Here is a 22,558-nt window from a genome sequence, read left to right on the forward strand (position 1 = left end):
CCTTGGATTTTTGTTCTGAAATAAAAATTATCGGTATAGCTTGTAATGCACAACTTCATAAAAAAATATCCTTTAGTTCCTTACTGTATATTTCAAAATCAAATCACGTCAAATCGGTAGGTATCGTTTGAGGTAGAAACAAATATTTGAGATTTTTTTTTTTATGTTTTATGATTTATATTAGTTCTAAATAACGCTTTGAAAAATAGTGCCACAATATGAAAATGTTTAAAAATTTGATATCCGACGTCCCATATGTGGTTCCGGGTACAGTACGGCTAAAAGTACTCCATACCCGTTAATCATTTTTTTCCTTTTTGGTTTATCTCGCATTTTTTTAAAATATTAGTTTAATGAGATCCAACAGAGTTCTGAGACAAGACGTTTTAAATGTACAAGCGGAGATAAGTAAATAAAGTATATATATCTATATACTTTTACAAACCATCTTCTTGTTTAGCCAAGAGATAGGCATTTTTTTTTAAGGTTATGCACTGCCAATCTGTAATAACGAGAATGTACTTTTGTTTTCTAATGATTCGAATTGATTAAGTAACAAGCACGAAGTTAGATTACAAACCAATGACTAACGCCTATCAACCACTGACAACTCGGAGTAGTTCGTAAGGAATCTTTCAGCATTCCATTCCAATGTTCCAATCCACTTGAAGGCAGTACGAAAATAGAGAAAGCCGTAAAATTCATCAATAGCTTATCTGAACTGTTATAAAAGAGCAATTATCCGGAACCGATCGAACGACATTACGGCCTATAGTCTAAGCCGAGATGTTCATTATTCCTCAGGCTACAATTGACCTGCATTAATTGCAGATTCAGCACAATACAGGCAGGTACAATACAATATAGAGCCAAGGTAACTTACGTCATCACCTTATTCTCAACTAGGCAGGCCGCACAAAAGCTATTAAGTACGTTGCTTTTTAAATATTTTAGGCTAAGCATCTTTGCTTAACAATTAAGTACACCGTATCCACTAGGGATCCTGTGTCTTTTATGGTATATAGCTGTATACTGAATGCAGTTATACCAAGGACTTGAGATTATATTATTTTACCATTATGTTATTTTATTTATTTTTTTATTCATACACATAGTTTGATTATGTTCATTTTGTTTATCCTTCTGTTTGTATATACTTTAAGAGATTTTTTTTTCATTCATTTATTTATTTGTATTCTTATTTTATTTTATTTTAGTATGAATGTGATCATTCATCACTATTACCTATTGCCCACTGTGTGGCAGATTGTAATATCTATCAATAAATAAAAAGTTATACCAGGATTATATCAGACCCAAAAATATTATTCTGATTTATTTGTGGTAATGCACAATGGTACTAACTCCAAGGACCCGGGTTCCAATCTAGCTGGACAGATAATTATTTTCTGTTACACTGTAGCCATGAGTCAACCGTGTGGGTTACGGAACCCTCCTCAGGTCCACCCAGCCTCATAAACTAGGTACCATGAATTCGGGAAAAAGCGTGATTTTGACCAAATATCCTCCTTGCATAACCGTTGTTCTAAAAACAATGCTTCCTTACAAAATATTTAACCCCTGACCCTTCATGGGACGTAGGGCTTCACATTATTATTATTATTTCACGTTATATTTGAAAGAAAGGAGTTCACTATAATTGGATTATTCACAATTGTTTATTTTAATTCTCTTCGTTAATTAATTAGATCAATAGATACGTGTTTTATCGTTTTTATTGTCACTTACCTCATATGAAATATATAATATTGTGTGCAACATTTCGAATTCGGTTTTAGACGGAAAAACATATTTAGAGCTCGTCCCCAGAGACCAAAAAACCTAGTGTCGCACAATGGGCTGTGTGTTAACAGCCTCACTCAGAAACATAAAATTGTACGAAACTGAAATTACCTATTTAAGGTGGGCATGCAAATGACAACATTTTTTTAATAAAATCGACAGATCGGAACTATTACTTTGTGGAATCGATTTTTCACATTTTTTTCGATAATGACTTACGATTTTGATTGAACTCACCATGTCAATGTAGAACTAAATAGTCTTAAATACAGTTATATCTTATCTTCATAGATTAACTAAGGATTAAATTAATTATTATGTTTCCTCAGTTAATTAAATTAATAGATCTTTTCAATAATACATATTCTGATGTATCAGTTCCCTTCTCTTTGTTGTGTTAGCAAATACTTTCTTTATATTTATCTTTATCTTACTTATTATTTTATTTATGTTTTTGATAGTATGTAGACCTCGACCTTTACATTTGTTTAATGTAACTTTTTTACTCTTACATTGACTCTATCTTCTTATTTTAGCTCAAGTTTAGAGTTCATTTTCGGTTTCAGCTCAACAAAAACATATAGATCAGCCAAAATTATGAAATCTCAAAAAGTTCTTTTTGTTGACATGTGTCATTCATGTTGAATTTTAAAGTATTTGTTTTAGATTTTAAAAAAAATAGAAATGAAGCGAAAATGTTATTTATGGATTTTATTTATATCATTTAGGATTGGATTTGATATAGTAAAAATGGGGCTCATGAGAACCATGTCAGTAGCCTTCGTTCGTAGCCTTGGAACTCACTGTTCACACTATGTTTACGGCTTAATTCATCGGACAATACAATACAATAAAACTTTCTTTAAAGCATGGAAAAGCATCTTGCATACGCTTGTATCTTGAGTACAAGACGTGGACATAAGGTGACTCGCTGTTCCTGTCGTTATTTAACTCGGTTATACTCCAGTCGATAATAGTGATGAAGCGATCTGGAGTATAATGCTTCAACAATTGGCACAAACTGCTCATGTAAGGTCGTAAATGGACTAAATGTTGCAGGAAGTTCATATTAACCAAAAAAAATTCCAAGTATTGAATAAGCTCAAAGTAATAGATGAAAGTGTAACTGGACATGTGTACCTGGTTCTAGAGCGTACATTGTCATCACGTATCGCGCGACGGCTCCAGATATTTAGGATTTCCTTTTCCTGGGAAGTTTTTATATAACGGAATAAGGGAGTAGTCTGGGGCCGTCTGTAGTAGAGGGAGTTGAGGTTTAGATTTTTGCAACCTCAAAATTGCAGCGGCACCCTATCGAATCCGGCCTAGGGTGTAGACTTTTATTTCTGTAGCGATCCCACGAAATGAAAACTTGTCCCCAACCATGGTTAGAATAGGATGGTACCCTGTAGATAATCTTCCGTAAGTCAGAAATTATCAAGAAGTGAGTTGGTTGGGATCGAACTCACTTTGGTAATTTATGTTAAATAATATTACGTATTTAGCATTATTGACATCTGAAAGAGAAGTAACCTAATTTAGCGCTATAGTTCAATCTATCAGCCTGGAGGAATCGGGTAAAAAAGAGTAGGTGAACTGGGACTTATGAGACATTCTAACTTTGAAGCTCCACGAATAAAAGGGCCTTTATGCTACAAAATTAATGTTGCATACCTTATGACTCATAAATAAATATTATTTGGAATAAATAACATTCTCACTATTATTATTGTTTTTTAAAACTTAAATGAAGAAATTCAGTATTGTACATAGTGTGCAGCAAGAGTGAAGAGGTAGGTCACTGAGGTGTGGCATTATTCAACAGGGAATCTTATGAGTGGTTTTTAGTTGCTTCATGCGAAAGAGGTGACATGATTTTTAGCAAAATGTTATAAAATATAAGCTACTAATCTTGATAAAAGCCACGGCAAGAAAATATGATTGTCTGGTTTTCGTGATGTAATGAGCTGCCATTTATAACACGCCTATCTAACGCCCATTTCTTTATTTGCTATTTCCTTGTAATAAAATATCATAGGATCGATACTTAAAAACATGATAATCCTATTAAAGACCCGTGCAACCATCTCTTTGTTGATTGTTCACAGCTCTTAAATATCTTAAGAATTGAGATATGATCAACAATCGAGTTGAACGATACTATTGATGTGAATTGGAACTCATGTTTGAATAAGAAAAATAAATATTAAGTTAGTGAAATATAATTCTAAGAAAACCTAACAAAATTAAGAAATAAAGTAAATTTACAACTTAGTTTATTAATTTTTCGTCTAACTTTTTTTTGTTTAACGTATATCTATTGACACCTGTCAATGGAGATGACAACCAGTGAATGTGATGGATTAATTATGAAAATATTATGACAGGCGCACCTCTTTCAGGCGTGATATAATAGTTAATTTTTAGACGAGAAGATTTCTTATCCAGCTCCTCTTTCGTCTTTTACAGACGTTATCGGGCATGATTGTTGTGACCATGGCATTTATGATAGTTATAAATTTTGAAAAAATTTTCATGTATTCGGTAATGTGGTCATCTTTCCTTTCCATAATTATAAGACTGAAAAATAATAGTATATACTATATTAGGTTAAAATTGTCAACAATTTTAAAGATTAGATTTTAAAATAGTAAATTTAAGATAGGAAACATCATATGTATAAAGTTTTAAACTTTTTTTTTTAATTTTCCCGGAAATCGCTATATTGATGAATGTATGACCCCTGGCATGATAGTTTATATTATGAGTTAAGCATAATGTTCTTTTTACTGCTTCAATATCTATAAATTATCTAAAAACAGAAAATCTAATTGCCTAGATTTTCTGTTTTTAGATAATTTATCTATCAGTTTGTCACATGTATAACTTTCTTTCTTTCTAAAGGTCTGATTTAGGTAATTTGTTTTTCTTTTTTTAGATAATTTTTCTACCAATCATCATTTAGTCACATATACATACATAGTATATAAAAAAAACATAACTTTTTAAAACACATTATAATGTTAAAGAAGAAGAGAAGAAATAACTAATATGTAAAAAAAAAAAAAATGGTGGATTTCATTTAAAAAAACAAAATAATAAATTAGTAAGAAAACAAAATTGTCCCTTGAACTTAACATAAGAGAAAAGATTATTTTATTTTTATTCACTGATTGCAAAAATAATCTGTTTAAAATGACCTTCTTGTCAAGGAGGTGGCATAACCACTTCCTTCAAACCTAAAGTGAAGCCAAAAAGGCCAGAAGTTTAGGATTTACGTTGAGGTTAATAGGATTGCCCGCCATTGTAATCTAAATTGAAACAGAAGGTAGCCGGTGATTGGTTCATACTCTTTCCCTACACCTCTGCCACGCTCCTGGTCCATCATAAGACCGGCCTTTTTGGCTTCATATTTTCTACCAGCTTATCCCCTCCATTAAAATCATATCTCCAAGAGTTTTGTTAAATTTGTTTTGTTTTTATACAAACATAATACATAATGTAATCAATTTAGCTTTGATTGATTACAATACAAATACATACTTCATACCTTCAGAAAATTGATTGATGATTCTCAACTATTGTAATTTACTTAAGTAAGCCGTCACTATGGTCAATGGTCCTTACGGAAATGAAACAAATTTATTTTACATGTCTTTGTCGACAGACACTACATTCAATCCAAGTATTTATTTGATCATTATAGAAGAAGAGGCAGTCTCTACCATTGTTGAGAGCTTCAATATAAAATTATTAAAAGTGTTGAGTGTTGTTCAAAAAAAGTTTGAGAAATACTTTCACAAGACAATTCCTTATCGTATATATGTTTCCTTCCTAGCTATATAAAAACGTTTATGTTTAGAGTAATATGGATCAAAATTGTGTACATTTATAATGAAATAAACCACTCTCAAGAAATCATATAATAAATCATTAATTTAATAAATAGTATTAATTTTAGGAACATGAAGCCGATTCATAGAACTATACTGCCTTAGGCGATCGGGGCAACAAGATCATGACCGTGAAATAGGAGAGAGCTGGATTGACAGCTAAAATGGGCTTCGGATTACGAGCCTAAAAAAAAACTAACTCTTAAAACGGTATAATTTCAGTGTGAAATAAAGTTTTCAACACGCAACAATATAATATTATCCTCATTTTATTGATAAAAGATTTGAAAAATATCTTTACAATTGTAAAAATGTTGTCCATTTTACTTCCTCAACAGCTGTTAAATCGTAGTAAAAAAATTGTCTTTTTTGAACTTATAAATTTATAAATTTTAGGAACTCTGAATCTAAAACTTTCTATATTTCTGAAAACAGTTCTAAGTACTGCTAGTAAGTACACATTATTAATTATGGAGTAATAACTGACTGTGGATGTACTCTGGGAAATAGTATTTGAGGATGCAATCAGAACACTAAAAACTTCACGGTTCAATTTTTTCATCAAAAAATCCTATAAAGTAGCTCGAATCCTTGGCATAAATTTTACAGTGTGTTTATTCTGGATTCCTGAATCTAAAACTTTATGTGTTTCTAAAAACGTCCTTGCCGCCTTAGCCTACTTTTAATTACTGTTTATTTGTAAAATATGTTAATTATGAGAAATAGGCATACATGGTATATAGGGACCCTCAGCATACATTTTAGTGCGTGATTTATTTTACAACCCTGAGAACATTATTTTTATAGATAAACATATTTTTTCTTATCATTATTGTATGGGCGACAGACCATGGAGGACTGTGGGGGAGTTTTGTATAATTTTATGCTTCTAAAAATCCCGAATAGGACCGGGGTCGAACTCACAACCTTTGGGTTATAGTAGACAGGCGGGTTGCCATGCTGCCCCCCCCCCTCCCCATTTCTTATAGTTTTATCTGACATTTGATCCTTAGATGAGATATCTGTAGATTTTTCGTTTATCATTTCTTATTTTTGTAAACCGGGATAAATAATTATTGTTTTGAGCCACATTCAAAGTTAAATATCTTCAATTCCCGAAACTTTTTCATTAATTTCAGATAAATGTAAAAAATAATTTTTTTAATTTTTATGTATTAAGTTACACACATTAGTTTTGTCGTAACTATCTAAAACCTACACTTTGAAAATAAGTTAGTTTGAGAAAACGTTTTGAAATTATCATTGACTAAAAATAAAAGATTAAAATCATAAAAGAAAAAATTATTTTAAAAGTCGAACAAAAAAATCGCGTGCAAATTTTAAACCGGCGTCATATTTTAACCAGCATAACATTCAAATTATTAATTTTGAAAAAAAAATTTAATAATTTCTTTATTGTTCAAATAAATAAATTTAATCCAATTTTAGTCACAAAACAATTTATATTTCTTTATAAGTCTGACGTTTCAGCCAGTTCGGCCATCCTCAAGGACAATCTTAGTACAATTTTAGAACAACATCAATTTTAAAAACTTTATGCAGGCTATTCTGCCCAGGTCATTAATTTCTGTCCACAAGTACCCTATTTTGTCAATTCACATTAAATAAAAAAATTGAAGCTTTTAATTAACAGTCAACCTTCTCTATTATAATTTATCACAAATATATTATAATCGAGAAGGTTGACTAAAATTAGTGACCTGGGCATAATAGTTTCGAGACTAAAATTGGATAAAAATTATTTATTTAAACAATAATAACCAGTCTCAAGAAAGTGTAAATATTATATACAATTTATTTATTGTTATTTACAACTGTATAAAATTATATACAATTAGTAAATTTGCTATTAGATATAAAATTACATGATACAGAATGTGTAGTATCAACCCATTGACAGAACTCCAATGGACATTTAAATACATACTTTAAAATTAATTTTTATTTTTATTTATGAAAACAAAGTCAAGAAACAGGCTTACCGACTTTTAAAAAAATAATTGAATGGTAGTTTTGCAACCATTGTTACTGATTGGAGAGAAAATGATATTGTTATTCACAACAGAAATTAAGACGCGGATGGTTGAGTATATCCAGTCATCCGTTCTGAACTCGCTTGAACATTGCGCCCTCAAGTCTTTTTGTTTCTTGTTTTTTATTAAGACATCCTGTATTATAAAGGAAACTTTCAATGCCACCTCGTGCAGAAAAATGAGAAGGAATTATGTTCATCTAAGGAATTTCTTTTGTTGAGTGGCCTATGAATTGATCCTATTTAGGAACACTAACATATAATCAGTACCTCTATAGATACATCGCTCCATTGTTTGAACACTGGCACATCTGACAAAAAAAAATGTTTGGATTTATTTTAAAATGGACGTATTCTGTAGAAATTACCGTAAACAGGGAATTCTTTCTCAATTTTAGTCCCTTTATAGACTACTCCAAAGCTAGTAGGACTGGCAAAAAGTAGCACAAGTCGACTGTAAAATTTGTAGAATATGTCAATAAAAGATTTTTTATTTGTTAGGTGTGGCCCTTGAATAGTAAGGCAAAGCAGCGACATAAATACAATAATAGATCCAATACGCCTAATAGTCACATTTGTCAGGTATTTCCTTATATGTTCATATTTTACTTTGCAAAACCTTTTCTATACATTTTTAAGCTGATATAAAATAGTAATAATAAATTTCTTAAACATTTTTGAGTTGAATTGAATCACCATTATATTTATTAAATAATAGCCGAAACGGTTTAACTTAAGAGATTTTGTAAAAAAACACACACAAAAAAAATTATAATCTTTAATTACACAAATTTAAAGTAATAAAAAATTTAATTTAAATTTCTTCATTTTTCGTTTAAAGCTCTTCGCTGATTATTCTGTTGATTATATAAGTAATATTGACCAAAAATAATAATAGTTCCATTGCGCTAAGGAATTATTTAATTATATGTAATCCTGAAGACATAAGTTACAATAAACCTTGATACAGTACAATACTGTTTAAATTCCATGAGATATCTGATATGTGCTTTATGTATTAATCAAAAATTATCATGGGTTAACTAATGAATGAAAATTTACTGAATATAAAAACATTGCATAGTAAAACATTACTTTTAATATCTGATGTCTATTTAGGGTTACCATCCGTCCGGGATTCGCTTGGAGTCTCGGATAGATCGCAGTTTTTGTGATAAACACCAGACCGAATGGTGTTTAAAGGATAATTTGTTGGGGATTTTCTAAGCCCTATCAGAAGTGGGGAAAAAATTAGTGCTTATAGACCTGCGGGACTTAAGGAGACACTGTGTGGACGTCCCTTCTTCCAGTTTTAAGAAAAGGAGAAACTTAATTATGTATATACTTTTATTTCATAAAATGCTTTACCAGTTTGATATTTTTTATTAGTTTTATTTAGAATTTCAATAAATAAACTAACAACAATGATTACCTACAAGTTATAAATTCAATATGACATCGTTATGTTCTTCAACTTCACCGATTTCGCAGATCCACTACAAAATAAAAGTTAACCTGCCCAAACGAGATTTGAACCGGAGTCACTATTGACCCCAGAATGCAAATCAGCACTCTTCAGCTACACCGACCTCGTGTAAGGTTTTTTGAACGTGTTAAACAAAATGGCATTTGCAATGTTTAAAGAGTAATTTTATGTTCACGCTAGAGTATCGACTGACAATTCTTTTATCACATTGGAGTATATCACAGTTGAAATATATGTTTCTAGCAGAAAACAATTTATCTACCCGCATTTACGTCCCCTCGTCCCCGATTTCGCATGTTCTTCTGGAATGACATGTATTGTTTATGGTAACTCTATACTTATAATTGAGAACCGGTTTAAGACTTTTTGAATCATGGCCGAAAAAAAACTGTGTACTCAGTGAGAAGCTTCAAAATGATTATAATTTTTTGAAACATTGTGAAAACACAAGAGGAGTGGATGTGCGAATAAAGATGCAATTCAGAGTTTACGGCAGAATATCGAGTAAAAAAATGTCTATTGCACATAAGTCGAAAAATTAAGTTTTATTACAAAAACAATAAAACATTATTTTACTATAGCTTTTCCCCTACTCCACTTCCACTTTCCAAGTTGCCCTGACAAGTGTTGGTTTATGTTTCATTGATCACATATAAAAGGCTATAACAGCAAGGTCTGGAATCGATTGTTCTAAATCCAAAGAGGTCTGACAGAGCATCAAAGGTACCTCAGCATTGGCCGAGGAAATAGGGTTAGTCATAGTCTGTTTCGTTACCAATATCCATTTCACGGCCGTCCTATTTCTTTCATCTTCTGGGAAGTTTTCTTTTTTTTTGTCGGGTTCTACTCAAGAGGCAAACGTTTGAAAGAAGTCGTAGTTATTATCTCTTCGTTAATAATATTTCTCATCACAAGACTATCTCACTGTTTTCAAATAATGGCGTATAATGAGATAGTTCTCTTTTTTTCTGTTTGTATTCTCTTAAGTATTACCACTTTTGCATCATTCGAAGAGAGAAATGACATCTAAATTAAATGAGCTCTAACAATTTCTTAACTTTCGTTTGGTGAGTTGTTCTTCTTGATGTCGACTTCGAGTTAATCTTAGTATGCATTCCACTACAGCCGACCCATAACATCTGCTTAGCTTACAATTATTCTATGTATCCCTTTTACGGTTACTTTCTTCAGCAGTACCGATAGCCGTTAAGTTTCATATTTAAATGATTCAGCGAAAAACTCAATAGAGAAAAGTTTGTAGAACAGATCCTTAATACCTTATACGGATTCAGTTGCATGCCTTACAAAGGAAGATTACTTTTTTATTTTTGTTTTTGTTTTTAGCACCCTCATAACACTTTTTTAATACTTCCATTAAGTTTCATCATCAATCCTCTCGACAACGGACTGTCATTGTAATGCTCACCCATGCTTGTACTTCTTGCCCTTAGTAATGACTTAAGACTTATAGGAACTCTAAAATTGATCCATTGTTCTTTCATTCTCGTTTGTTAAAAAAAAAATCTTATTGATATTCTGCTTCCAAGTATTTATTACTATTCCATGGAATTTTAGTTAGGTTAAACTGTTGGTTTCGTGCAAACATTATCAGATAATGTAATGCATCTTTCAGCATTGGCGAAAGTGGCAGGCATTACCGCTGCATTGTAAGTTGTATGCAATCCATGTTCGGGTACACGCTAAATTTCCAGATTTTAAAATGTATAAATATAGATAATCCTTAATCTAAAGGACCTTTTTCCGCATTAATCTTAACAAGAATCAAGAATCATACACTAAACATACTGAAATTCTAGAAACTTCTCTTATATCAGGAGGAGGAAAAACTTTATTAAAATACAAAGTCGTGCTGCCCAACTTCATTTGGTTGCTAGTCTACACAGCATAATTATTTTAGTTTAATCAGACAATATTTTTAATCTTACGATAGTAGAGGCAAGCCTAGCCAGGTATACAATAATAATTATAAACATTGGTAATGTATAACATAAGAAAATGACTTTTTTTTTCTTTCTTCTTTTTTTTGTTTCATCTCTTTGGTTCTTTTATCTTTTTTTCCCCTTTTACTCCTTCTTTTTTCCCTTTTTCTGACATATAAAAATATGTCAACGTTCTTCGAAATTTCGAAGTTAAATTAATTCAAATATTAAAGTATTTTATCATTTAATTTATAATATTAAACACTTTCCTGAAACTGGTAAATTTTTTAAAATAAATAATATAATTTCTATCCAATTTAGGCTCAAAACACTTTATTTTTCTTTTACTCCGACGTTTCGACCAATCCGGCTATCATCAGGGACAATCTACTTAATACAATTTTGGAATTATATAATTTAAAAACTCTAACTCCATGCAGGCTATTCTGCCCAGATCAAAATAACAATTTCTAATTAGTCAAATATTCACTTAAAACCAAAATTAAAATCATTTATCACAGTCACTATTCCTTAAAAACTTCATAAACTGTCATGTTTGGTCCCGGCAAAATATAGACAAACATTAGGATTTGAGGACTACACGATTTCCCTTCACGACCCTGTGCCAAACCTACTAGTCTGTCGCAAATACTAATACTTGTGGACAAATCGCTTAAAAAGTGCTGTAATCCTTATCTTCAGGAGGATATTATACTGAAGGCCGATGTAACCGGGACGCAACTGAGATTCTTCTCTAATGATGCGCTTCTAAATAAGCAACGTAGATGCTTGAGGTACGTATTCCCTGAGGGCAATGGTTTCAGATTTTTTTTTATATTCAGACTGTTTCATCAATGGAACATTAAACATAACAAGAGAGAAAGAGAAACTTTTTCAAGAACGTCTTCTAAGATTATATCTCACTGAGCATAACAGATACTAGCTGAAATATGCATGTCAATATGATGTGGGACTTGCGATGAAGTTATTGTGACGTAGATTCCTTGTCGGGTCGATGCAAAATCGGATTTTCCATAGAGGGAGCAGATAAAAAGGTCATATCCATGCGAAAATTGTCATCATGCGTAACTGTATCCAGCTCTGGCCTCAGCTCTATCGCAAAACTTGCTCTATAGCGATTTGGTTGGTTTGGGTCTGTAAGAGCCCTTCTATAAAATTATTTTAAGGAACCTAGGTTATAATTAGGTAATACAATTAAGTCATTAGTTTTATACGAAATCCAAAATGTCTCTTTATGGATAAGTTCACTGCTTGTATCGGATTTAAACATTCGTTGCTGCACCTAAGAACACAATAAAGTCGTCATTCATTCAGAGGTAAGGAATGAATGATACTTTCATTCAAGTAATAAGTTCAAAAAATATTGAGTTCAATATTGAATGATTGGGAAAAAACCTTTGATCTATCTAACTAGCAGTTCAGTGGCATCTTTACATTAAGGAGCCGAATGTGACCGGGGTCCTTCCAACCTTTGGCCCCCCCTAACTCCTATGATCGATAGCATTACTAGGTCAAGTAGAGACCAATTATAGTCATTTCTTCAACAAATAAAACAGCTAATACGAGTGTGTTAGTTTTAGTGCTCATGATTGGTTAGTTGTTAGTGTTCATAATTAGTTAGTTATCAGTGTTCAAAATTAGTTAGCTGTTGGCGTTCATAATTAGTTAGTTGTTAATTTATTTTGTTTCAGAGGAATGTAAAAAAAAAAATTAGTTTATCACTGATATTTAAAGTAAATGATGTATTTAAATACTATACTATACTAAATATTCAACGATTTTTTACAGACTGATCAGATAGACACTACATTAAGTAGACATAATACGTTCAACGGTTAAATGCATAGGTGCCGAAAGAAAATGGAGTATCAGGAGCTGATATAGACTTAGTTATTTTTATTCACCAAAAATATTTGCTAGGGCAGTGAAGGGATTTCTCGAAAGGGACAAAATATTTTTGACAGCAGATGGTGGAAAACTGGGATACCCAACGATGGAAATTTTCGACATATAAATCGCTAAATGGTTAGCACTCGTCAAAATGAGTTGCTCTAAAGTTAAAAAGCGTTGAAGTAGTTAATTTTAAATATCAAAATAGCTCTTACTATCAAATTCAAACGTTTCTTGCAATAAAATCAATAAATTAACAACATATTCGACCGAAGAGGAAATCGATTCATCACATAACGAAAGAATTTTCTCCTTTGAAATGAACGAAGCTACGAGAATATCAATTGAGAGAAACCCTGAAGTTATCAATTCCTCGACGCTCTCAACAAGTCCAGATCAACTTAGATCTATCAGGCATCTGGTTTCAACAGGGCGGAGCCACTTGATACACGGCCAGGGAAAGAGTCGATTTATTGAAAGAGAAATTCAACGAGTTTTTAATCAGAAGATTCGAGAAAAAGATAATGTGAATTTATGCCATTTGATTATTTTTGTTGGGTCCAGATAGATCATTAGTGTACGCTAACAAGCCTAAACAGTTGATGACGTACATTAACAAAGCACTTAACAAACAAATAAATTAAGATGGCATTTGTCTAAGCACTTTTATTTAGAAAATTAAGGAGCCATTATGCCAAAAATAGTACCTTTTGTATTGTTAAAACCGCGGTGATATTTTTTTATAAAATCTTGAATTGTAAGATTCAAAAAAAGAAATGTTTTTATTAATTTATACAAGAAATGTAGGATAAATAGATATTAGTAGGATAGGTTCCTTTAGGATGAGAATAATCAAAATCGAATCCTTGCTTTGCAGGAAAGATGTATTCCATACGTAATGCCGAAGAATCACCCTTCAAAAAAGAAAATATGATCTAATTTCAAATAATCAATATGTTTTTTGTTTAATTCAAAACAACATTTCAACATTTTACCAGGTCGCTGTTTAAAAACCCTCTGTATCTAGTATGTATTAGTGCAATTGTAGGGTTTTTTATTTATAAATTTCGAATATAAAAATCACAGTTTTTAAAATTGTTTTTCTTTTATTCTTGAAGTTTGTCGGGGGGCATAAAATAAATAAATATGGTTTTGTTTATTTATGTTGTTCTTTGCTGACCGCACCCCCCGACAAACTTCTTCAAGCATTAATCTACGGTCAACTATCTACACCTCAATATGAGGGCATAAAATAAATAAATATGGTTTTGTTTATTTATGTTGTTCTTTGCTGACCGCACCCCCCGACAAACTTCTTCAAGCATTAATCTACGGTCAACTATCTACACCTCAATATTTTTCTTTTATTATTCATATAATAATAAAGAACGGAGTAAAGCAGAATTTAAAAGAGCCTATGATTCACTTCTGTATACAGGTTTAGAATATGAATTGCCAAATACACTCAATCACAACCATCGACAAAAGTTCTGAAGTCATTGTTTTGAAAGCAAAATTAAAATATCCCGGAAGAGAGAATGATGTTCTTGAAGAAGTGAAGGGATGGAGTACAGATTCACTAAAAGATGAAAGGAATTTCTTCACCAAGGTACTTTATAACCCTCAATGATCTAACTCTAGTAATGAAATCATCAACTGCTTCTTTAGTGATGGTGGAATAAGTATACTTTCATCTAATTAATCAAATCGAAAAGGTGAAATTCTGTCACATATTAAAAAAAAGTATAGTCACGAATTTCCCGTTCACTATTAATTTGTAGCGTATTATATAATATTTTGGATATGTTAACCAAAAAATCAAACTTAGATCTGGAAATCTGTCTTCTGTTAAATCGTCTGAATACGATTTATAGTTTTAACTGTTGATAATGTTAATTATGCAGTAATGTTTTTTAATTGTGAGAAATGTAAATAATATACCCAGCTTAGTTGTCATTATTAATGATTTTTAAATTATTATAACAAACGACTGACATGAAATCCTCATACAAGACTGAAAAGACAGGAAACTGCTCATCGATTCCGACTATTACAACATTTACTAGACAAACGGTCCAAACTTCCAATCCATTACAAAAGACTAATCTACATGACTATTATAAGGCCTATCTGGACATACGGAATCGAGCTATGGAGCTCCACTAAACCATCTAATTCCTCTCGAATCCAATCCTTACAGTCCAAAATACTTCGTAAAATCCTTAATGCTCCTTACTTTGTCACAAATCAAATCATCCATCAGGACCTCAATATCCCCTATGTTGCCGATTTGGCCAGAACCAGATACCAATCCTTCCATAATAAACTTCCCAACCACCCAAACCAACTCGTTTCTAACCTGGCTTCTCCTTCACTACCTAATAATCCTCCTAGGCGTCTAAAAAGAAGATGGCCTCGAGATCTTCTCCTTTAGAAATGTTTTTGGAGTTCTATCATGGGGTAGATTCTCCACAGGTTTGTATCATGTCATAATATCACTTACAGCAAATTTACTTGATGTGTATATATGTATGTAGTTGTAAATAACAATAAATAAATTAAAAACAAAATTATTATTCTTGTTGTACATGAGTACTTACATTTGAATATGTAAGCCAAAGGCTACTCTATATGTATGATGGCTACCCCAAAAATAATAAAGATATTACGACTTTTCCGTTCACACTATTAATTGATACAGATATTTTATATTTTAAAAATTCATGATCATCCTTGCAGATTTTTAATTAGTCAGTGAGACCAAATATAAATTATAGGAAGCAAAAGTAACTTATGGGATCTGACTTAATTTGCGGTATAAAAGTGGTTTATTGAATGTAAGGCAGATAAGCAATATCCCTGATAATTTTAATGAAACAGATGCAATTTTGTATACGATTGGTCTTAAGGCTTAGTAAAACATCTAGTAGAAAATAGAATTATTTAGTTTTAAACTAATTAAAATTTTTTTTATTTCCAAAGCACAATGAGAAATACAAAGATGATGGTTCCGGTTGGAGCTGTAACTTGTTTGTCTCAGAATGTGGTCAGAACGTTTATTTCCCCTCCTGTTGCATACTATGAAATGCAAAATGAAGGACGGTAGAGGTTTTTCTTTAAAATGTCCTCTAACTCGCACACATTAATGTCCTGTTCTTCATACATTGCGAAACCTGAAGAACCTTTGGATCCGATTGGCTATACATTTCAATGAAGGTTGGCTTATATAGTAAAAATATTAAATATTATTTCTAATGATCAATCCAGAGCAAGGATAGTCCTGGTAGAATAAACTAAAACTTTACATAGAATGCCTCTGTGAGGGCCCAAATACTTTCTTGTTCACTTTCAGTTACCATAGATATAGAATAAATAGTTGGGGGATGTATCATGATCGTGCATAATTTCAAACTTCAGTTTTTTACGTCCCAAGAGTCTAAACAATGTCTACACATGGCCTGTGTGTGTTTTTGAACAGCCTAGCTAAAAAACGCAAAATATCCCAAAACTAAAATTACATATTTAGGGCAGGAGCATGCCTGAGGTAATTTTTCCAATAAAATCACCAACCGCAAGTGTCACTTTATATAATCGATTTTTCACTTTCATTTGGAGTTTTACAAAAACGATTCTGAAGATTTTTTATTAAATTTGACAATTTAATATAAAATTAAATGTTCTAAAGAATATTAATATATTATATTAATATTTAAAATCATAATATTTAAACATCAGATAGGTCTTATCCTCCTTGAAATAGTCTGACGATCCTTTTTCATAAAATCTTCCTTTAAAGTATCTTTAATGTTGTTTATTTGAAATAATTTACCATCTCAAAGTTTAAATAGTAATGAAAAATATATAAAAATAAACTATGAGGTGTAGATAATTGACTGTAGATTGCAGAAGATGGTGGGGGGAGGGGAGGAATGCGGTCTGCAAAAAGAACATAAAGAAACAAAAAAATATTTATATATTTATTATTAATATGCCCTAAGTTTCAGGTCTTCATCAGGGCGGTAAGCAGAGAATCCAAGCTACAACCTGAATTACTTTAGTTGTCGAATAACGTCATAACGTCGGCATGAATAAATAATTTTTTGTTTATTTATGTTCTTTCTACTGACTGCACCCCTCGACCAATTTCTCCAATTATTAAAAAATAAACTATGAAAAAAAATTATATTTAACTTTAAGAGATGACATGAATAATATTTTTCTAGGTTGAATGCGATCTTTCATATCTTCATTCGAACAAAGTAATGGTGGTAGACGAAAAACGAATAAATAAGCAGTGCGTTAACTGGCGGTGATTAAATAATTTGTTTTTTAATTTCTCTAAACCTATATATGAGCCTTCTATATGAATATTGATTCTATAACAATTTTTTTTTTTTTTATTTGATAGATATTGCAATCTGCCACACAGTTGTGGGCAATAGGTAAAATTGATGAATGATCTCATACATACTAAAATAAAAAAAAATAAAATAAATAAATAAAAAATAAAATAAAAATCTCTCTTAAAATATATACAAACAAAAGAATAGACAAGATGAACATAATCAAACTATCTGTATGAAAAATAAATAAATAAAATAACTATAACAATTTAGCATAAATAAATAAATTAATAAATCGTAAAGAGCAGAATTTATATTTTAGAAACTGTTATATTTTCATATTTCTGTTATAGTTTTTTAAAAGAAAAAACTATTATTAAAAGTACTTTTATGAAAAAAATTGAAATAGGAGTCGTTGTGTCAACTGAAAGGCTCATTTGGAAAATTAGTAGGGAAAACTATTTCCACAGTGAATAATATATAAATATCTGTTCCGAAACGAGATAGGATTAAGTAGGGTGGTAAATAAATAAATAAATAAAGGTTGTGTGGTGCATTTACTGATCCTGATTTTCTTTTTTTTTAATTTTTATTGTTTAGTATTTAATACGCAACCAAACTTTCACCAATGACGCGCACAGTATTTTTAACCTAATTGTGATTTTGGACAGATTGAGATGGACATAATGCTCGAGTCATGATTCAAAGTGCACTTACATAATTCCGCTAATACGGGGCAGGTCCAGCTCAACAAGTTTACTGCAAAGGCTACCCGAACGAATTCCCGCACACAGCTGATATGAATAGGCATTATGCAGCTTTAGGAACATGTGTTATTCGCAGAGTGAAGTTAAGTGAAAAAAAAAATCCGCCTACTTAATTCTGTTACGCATCAGTTTGTGGACAAGCTTAGGACAAGTATCGATAGCTTGATCACTATTTAAAGTTTTGTACAATAAGAATAACCTTGTACTAGTTGACGAAATTACACAATGTAATTTACCGGTAATTAGAATCCGGAGTGCGGAACGATGCTAACTGTTGAAAGAAAACCGCAGACGAAAAATTACTGTACGCAACATTAGTATCCACTTTCGACAATTTGTTCGATTCGCCTCTGTTTCGGATCCGTTTCGATTGATTCTCTTTTCCTTCGCTGGATTGGATCTTCTGATCAAGTTGAAAAACTTTTTTTATATTTAGGGTGGATATAGCTTTGAAAGTATTCCAGAAATGGAAGAATTGAAAAAATAATTGTTAAGATCATCACAAAACAACAATAGTGTACTTTAACATTCATCAACACCTCTCAGATTATCGCATTCAAGGATTTTTTCAGGTGACTTTCGTATTAAATGAACTTTAACTTAAATTAAGAATTTGAATATACAATAAATTTGTTTTCGAACTTCGCAGTCATAAATAGGGTGTCCAAGTGGACGTCATCGATCCCCCAAATTATCTGAGCTTTTTGAGAATTTCATAGTAAAACTTAACGTTTTTATTGTAAAATTTCTTTTGGTGGTACCAACCATTTATTAGACTCCTTAACACCCTCTTAAAATCAGCAATTTATTGCATTTTTTAATTTTTATTTATTTATTGCTATTTGACCTGGTAATTAGGTAAACTTGATCTCACTTAAAATGGAGTGATATAGGCGTATAGAAAAACTACCTATTGGTAGCAATAAACCTAAAATTTTCAATGGAAAATTCTTCAATACTTTATGAAGAATTCATATAGGAAATCGAATTCCAAAAGATATATCTATAAGATTAAAAACCTACAAAAAGCCTGATTTTTTACAAACAAATCTACATTTTCCTCCAAAAAAAGTTTTTTGTCGCAAAAACTTTCATTTTAAACGTTCTTGCTAATTATAATATGATGAGTAGTAACTGAAATAATTCTATTGGAAGAAAAATCCATATTATTATTTCTCTGAGAACTGAGTAGAACTCTCAAATGTAATGTTCATTTGATGAATAGTTTTTATATTACATTAAATATTAATAATTGCTTTATATTTGAAAATATTTAAACAGATTGAAGAAATAATAAACAGCATTGCGCATTCGCCCGCCAGTTGTTATTTAAAAAAGCACAGTTGTGCCTAACAAAGTTTCCCCTTTAAATTATATGAGTAGCAAATTTTAAGTTAAGGGTGTGTCAATGGAGTCTTAAACACACCCATTGTCACACATCAATCATTATTATGATGGATACTCATAGGTAATGAAATTATAAGATCTGTTTATATCCGATCATTTTTTCATGATTTATCGATATAGCTCAAATCACCTAAAACAGCAAAAAAAAAAATCTTTTTCCGAGAACTACAAATAAACATCTCGAAGGATGGAGTATAATAGAAAGGGTGAGCAGCCAGGAAAAGTGAAGCTAAAAGGCAGTTCTTATGTTGAACTCTGTGGGCGTGGCAGAGGAGTAGCTGCATTCTCTTTCTGTTTAGGCTACAATGACAGACATACGATCTAAGTTCCAGAGACGTGGCCATTCCTAGCCATTTTGAAGGGGAATACAGTAAGCCTCATAAGATATGAGGACGTATTCTGGCAAAAAATTAAATTGTAAAACGAATTCGTTAGTTACACAATTTGTGTGAACAAAAACCCTTTAAAAATCTTCGAACATCTCATTTATATGAATATGTCTGTTCAACTATTAGCACTATCAAGTCTGGTGACTGTGGTCACTATTGGCAATGAGCTCATGATCATCTAATCACGTACAAGCAAAACCAAGTCGCCTTAAAAGCACACCTGAAGGATAAGCTGGTGAAGGTAGGCTTACTAACTGATAGATTGCACCGAATGAACTCAAACCATTTGTGATATTTTTTTCATTGTTAATATCTACAAGGGTCCTTTGTTATTGTGAGCTCGAGCCAATCGGCTGTCGACTGTAAAAGGCCGAGAACAGTTGGAAAGTCTTCCATGTCACAATACTCGATGAAAAGAAGGATCAAGGACCATGTTCAATGAACATGAAAAAGATATTGTCGGACATTATCCATAATTTCTTGGGGATGAATTAACAGGCCAGCCAGACGAACGAAATAATTTGAACTAAGAAAATAAATTTTACGAATGTATATAAAGAGACAATACAAAAGTTTAATGTTATATCTGTTCTCAAGAGTTAAACAATAGTTTTAATTAATTTTGAATTGCCATGCAAAGTAAATTATAGACATCTTTTTTAATGAATGAATTTAGCTAAAATTAAAATCATCTAGTACTAGAAAAATATACTTCAAACAGTAAAATACAGATTCATGCTTGCTTCAATATAAAATTATTGATCCCCTCAGAAGACTGGTCAAACCACTTTCATTGCCTCTTCAACTTGCCTATGTGAAGATCATGGCTGCAAATCTAATCATGATTCGGAAGTAAAGTTTTTGAAGTACTAAGTGAATAAAGTGCTGCTACTGATTAAATATTATTAAAATTTATTTAATTAAATATTTATTGGCCTTCGGTCCAAAATTACTTAAACAAAAAAAATAAACTAATAAAATTCTTGAATAATCGTTGATTTTGAAAATTAATTCCATAGAAAAAAATTTGCAGTTAGTAAATAAAGGATTGCAAAATCCTCAAAGCATGACTTTTGCTTTTCACTAGCAATACAAGAAGTGATTTCTACAAATTGTCTTCCATGAATTAATTAATGAAACTCTTCTGAAAATACTTTAGCACACTTTCTTTGATGTGTATACGTGCAGATTCTGGAGGTTTATGTTCATAGATTCAGTGGTATTCACAGTTACATGTTACTGGATATATTTGCAAATCGCCGTAGCATTTAGTAGCAGACACCCAACTACTTTACCAAGTTTCAATGTTTTTTATAAACAACATCACTAATCAGGTCACTGGACTATTATATGTGTTGATCATATCTGCTACACTGCCACTAGCAGCGCTCAATAATTTAAGGTTACGAAATATTATTTCAATATTTTGAGTTCAAGTTGTTCGAAAACACTCACAGGATCTTACTGAGTAACTTGAGACACATGACGTAAAAATCAATTATGGAGTAAGCTCAAAAACAAGTAAACATCAAAACAGTACAAAAGATTTAACTGATCTAATTTCAATATTTTGAAGTCAAGTTGTTTCAAAATAATCACGAGATCTCAGTGCATAATTTGAGCCATCAAACTTGGAAGTCGGTTGTATAAGAGTGTTTGAGCCTTAAAACAGGACAAAATTATTTGAAGCTTTTGTTTTTTTTATATTCCTACTGGTTCTAAGAGGAGTGGAAAAATCTCAAAGCTTTTTTGTTTCACCAGCTGGACATTAAGTGATTTTTAAGAGTTTTCTTTCACTAACCAAAACTGTTCATCTGTTTTCATCCTTTTTTTCTTCCTTGGTGAAATCCTTGTCTGTTGCAATGGTATTTAGGATTATTTAAAAATAATCATTTGGATTATATTTGAATTAATAAAAAAACAAAATGTCAGAAAGGATCAGATGATTTTTGGACTCATTGTCGCTCCGCTATAATAGCAACACTAGGAAACGAGTATGTTCTTCAATGCTGCCTTAGTGGAATCGCACATTTATTATTTAATATGTCAAGGCACTTTTCACTGCTTTATTACTTATCTATTTAATGTTTAGAGCGGCACCGGCTTTAATGCTCCTTATCAGCCTCCACTGGCTCTGTACTTTGAGATGCACTGGGATCTTGAACCCTGCTTTACCCCTCAGGGTTTGGGAATGTGCTCGTGGATCATCCTGTCCAGTTTTTAAGTATTGTATATATGAATATGGACGTGATTAATTCTTGTATTTTAATAATAAATTATAGTCCATCCTTTTTCTTTTATTTTTATTTATTTATGTATATATAAAACTCTGTTTTTAAAATATTTATTCCCGACTGGTAAGTAGGGGTAATAAGCCGGTTCTGGAACAGTAAATGAGCAGTTTTGGACTTTGGACCCTAGCCTCGAACCAGCCTTAACCACTTGTCCTTGGACTCTAGCCTCGAACCAGCTTTAACCACTCACGTGTCCTTGGACTTTGGACCATGGCCTCGAACCAGCCTTAACCACTGGTCACGTGACCTATGGGGGGGGGGTTGAATTTAAA

At 31.6% G+C, this 22,558-nt stretch overlaps 1 protein-coding gene across 2 annotated transcripts in view; it reads right to left on the minus strand.

The window, feature by feature from the left end:
* Positions 1-22,558, minus strand: part of LOC106691323 (uncharacterized) — a 93,500-nt gene that overhangs the window by 32,701 nt on the left and 38,241 nt on the right. The gene's annotated exons all lie outside the window — the stretch shown is intronic.

Source organism: Halyomorpha halys, unplaced genomic scaffold (assembly GCF_000696795.3).
Source record: "Halyomorpha halys isolate HHAL.00 unplaced genomic scaffold, Hhal_1.1 Scaffold51.1, whole genome shotgun sequence".
In the NCBI taxonomy this organism is placed as follows: Eukaryota; Metazoa; Arthropoda; class Insecta; order Hemiptera; family Pentatomidae; genus Halyomorpha; species Halyomorpha halys.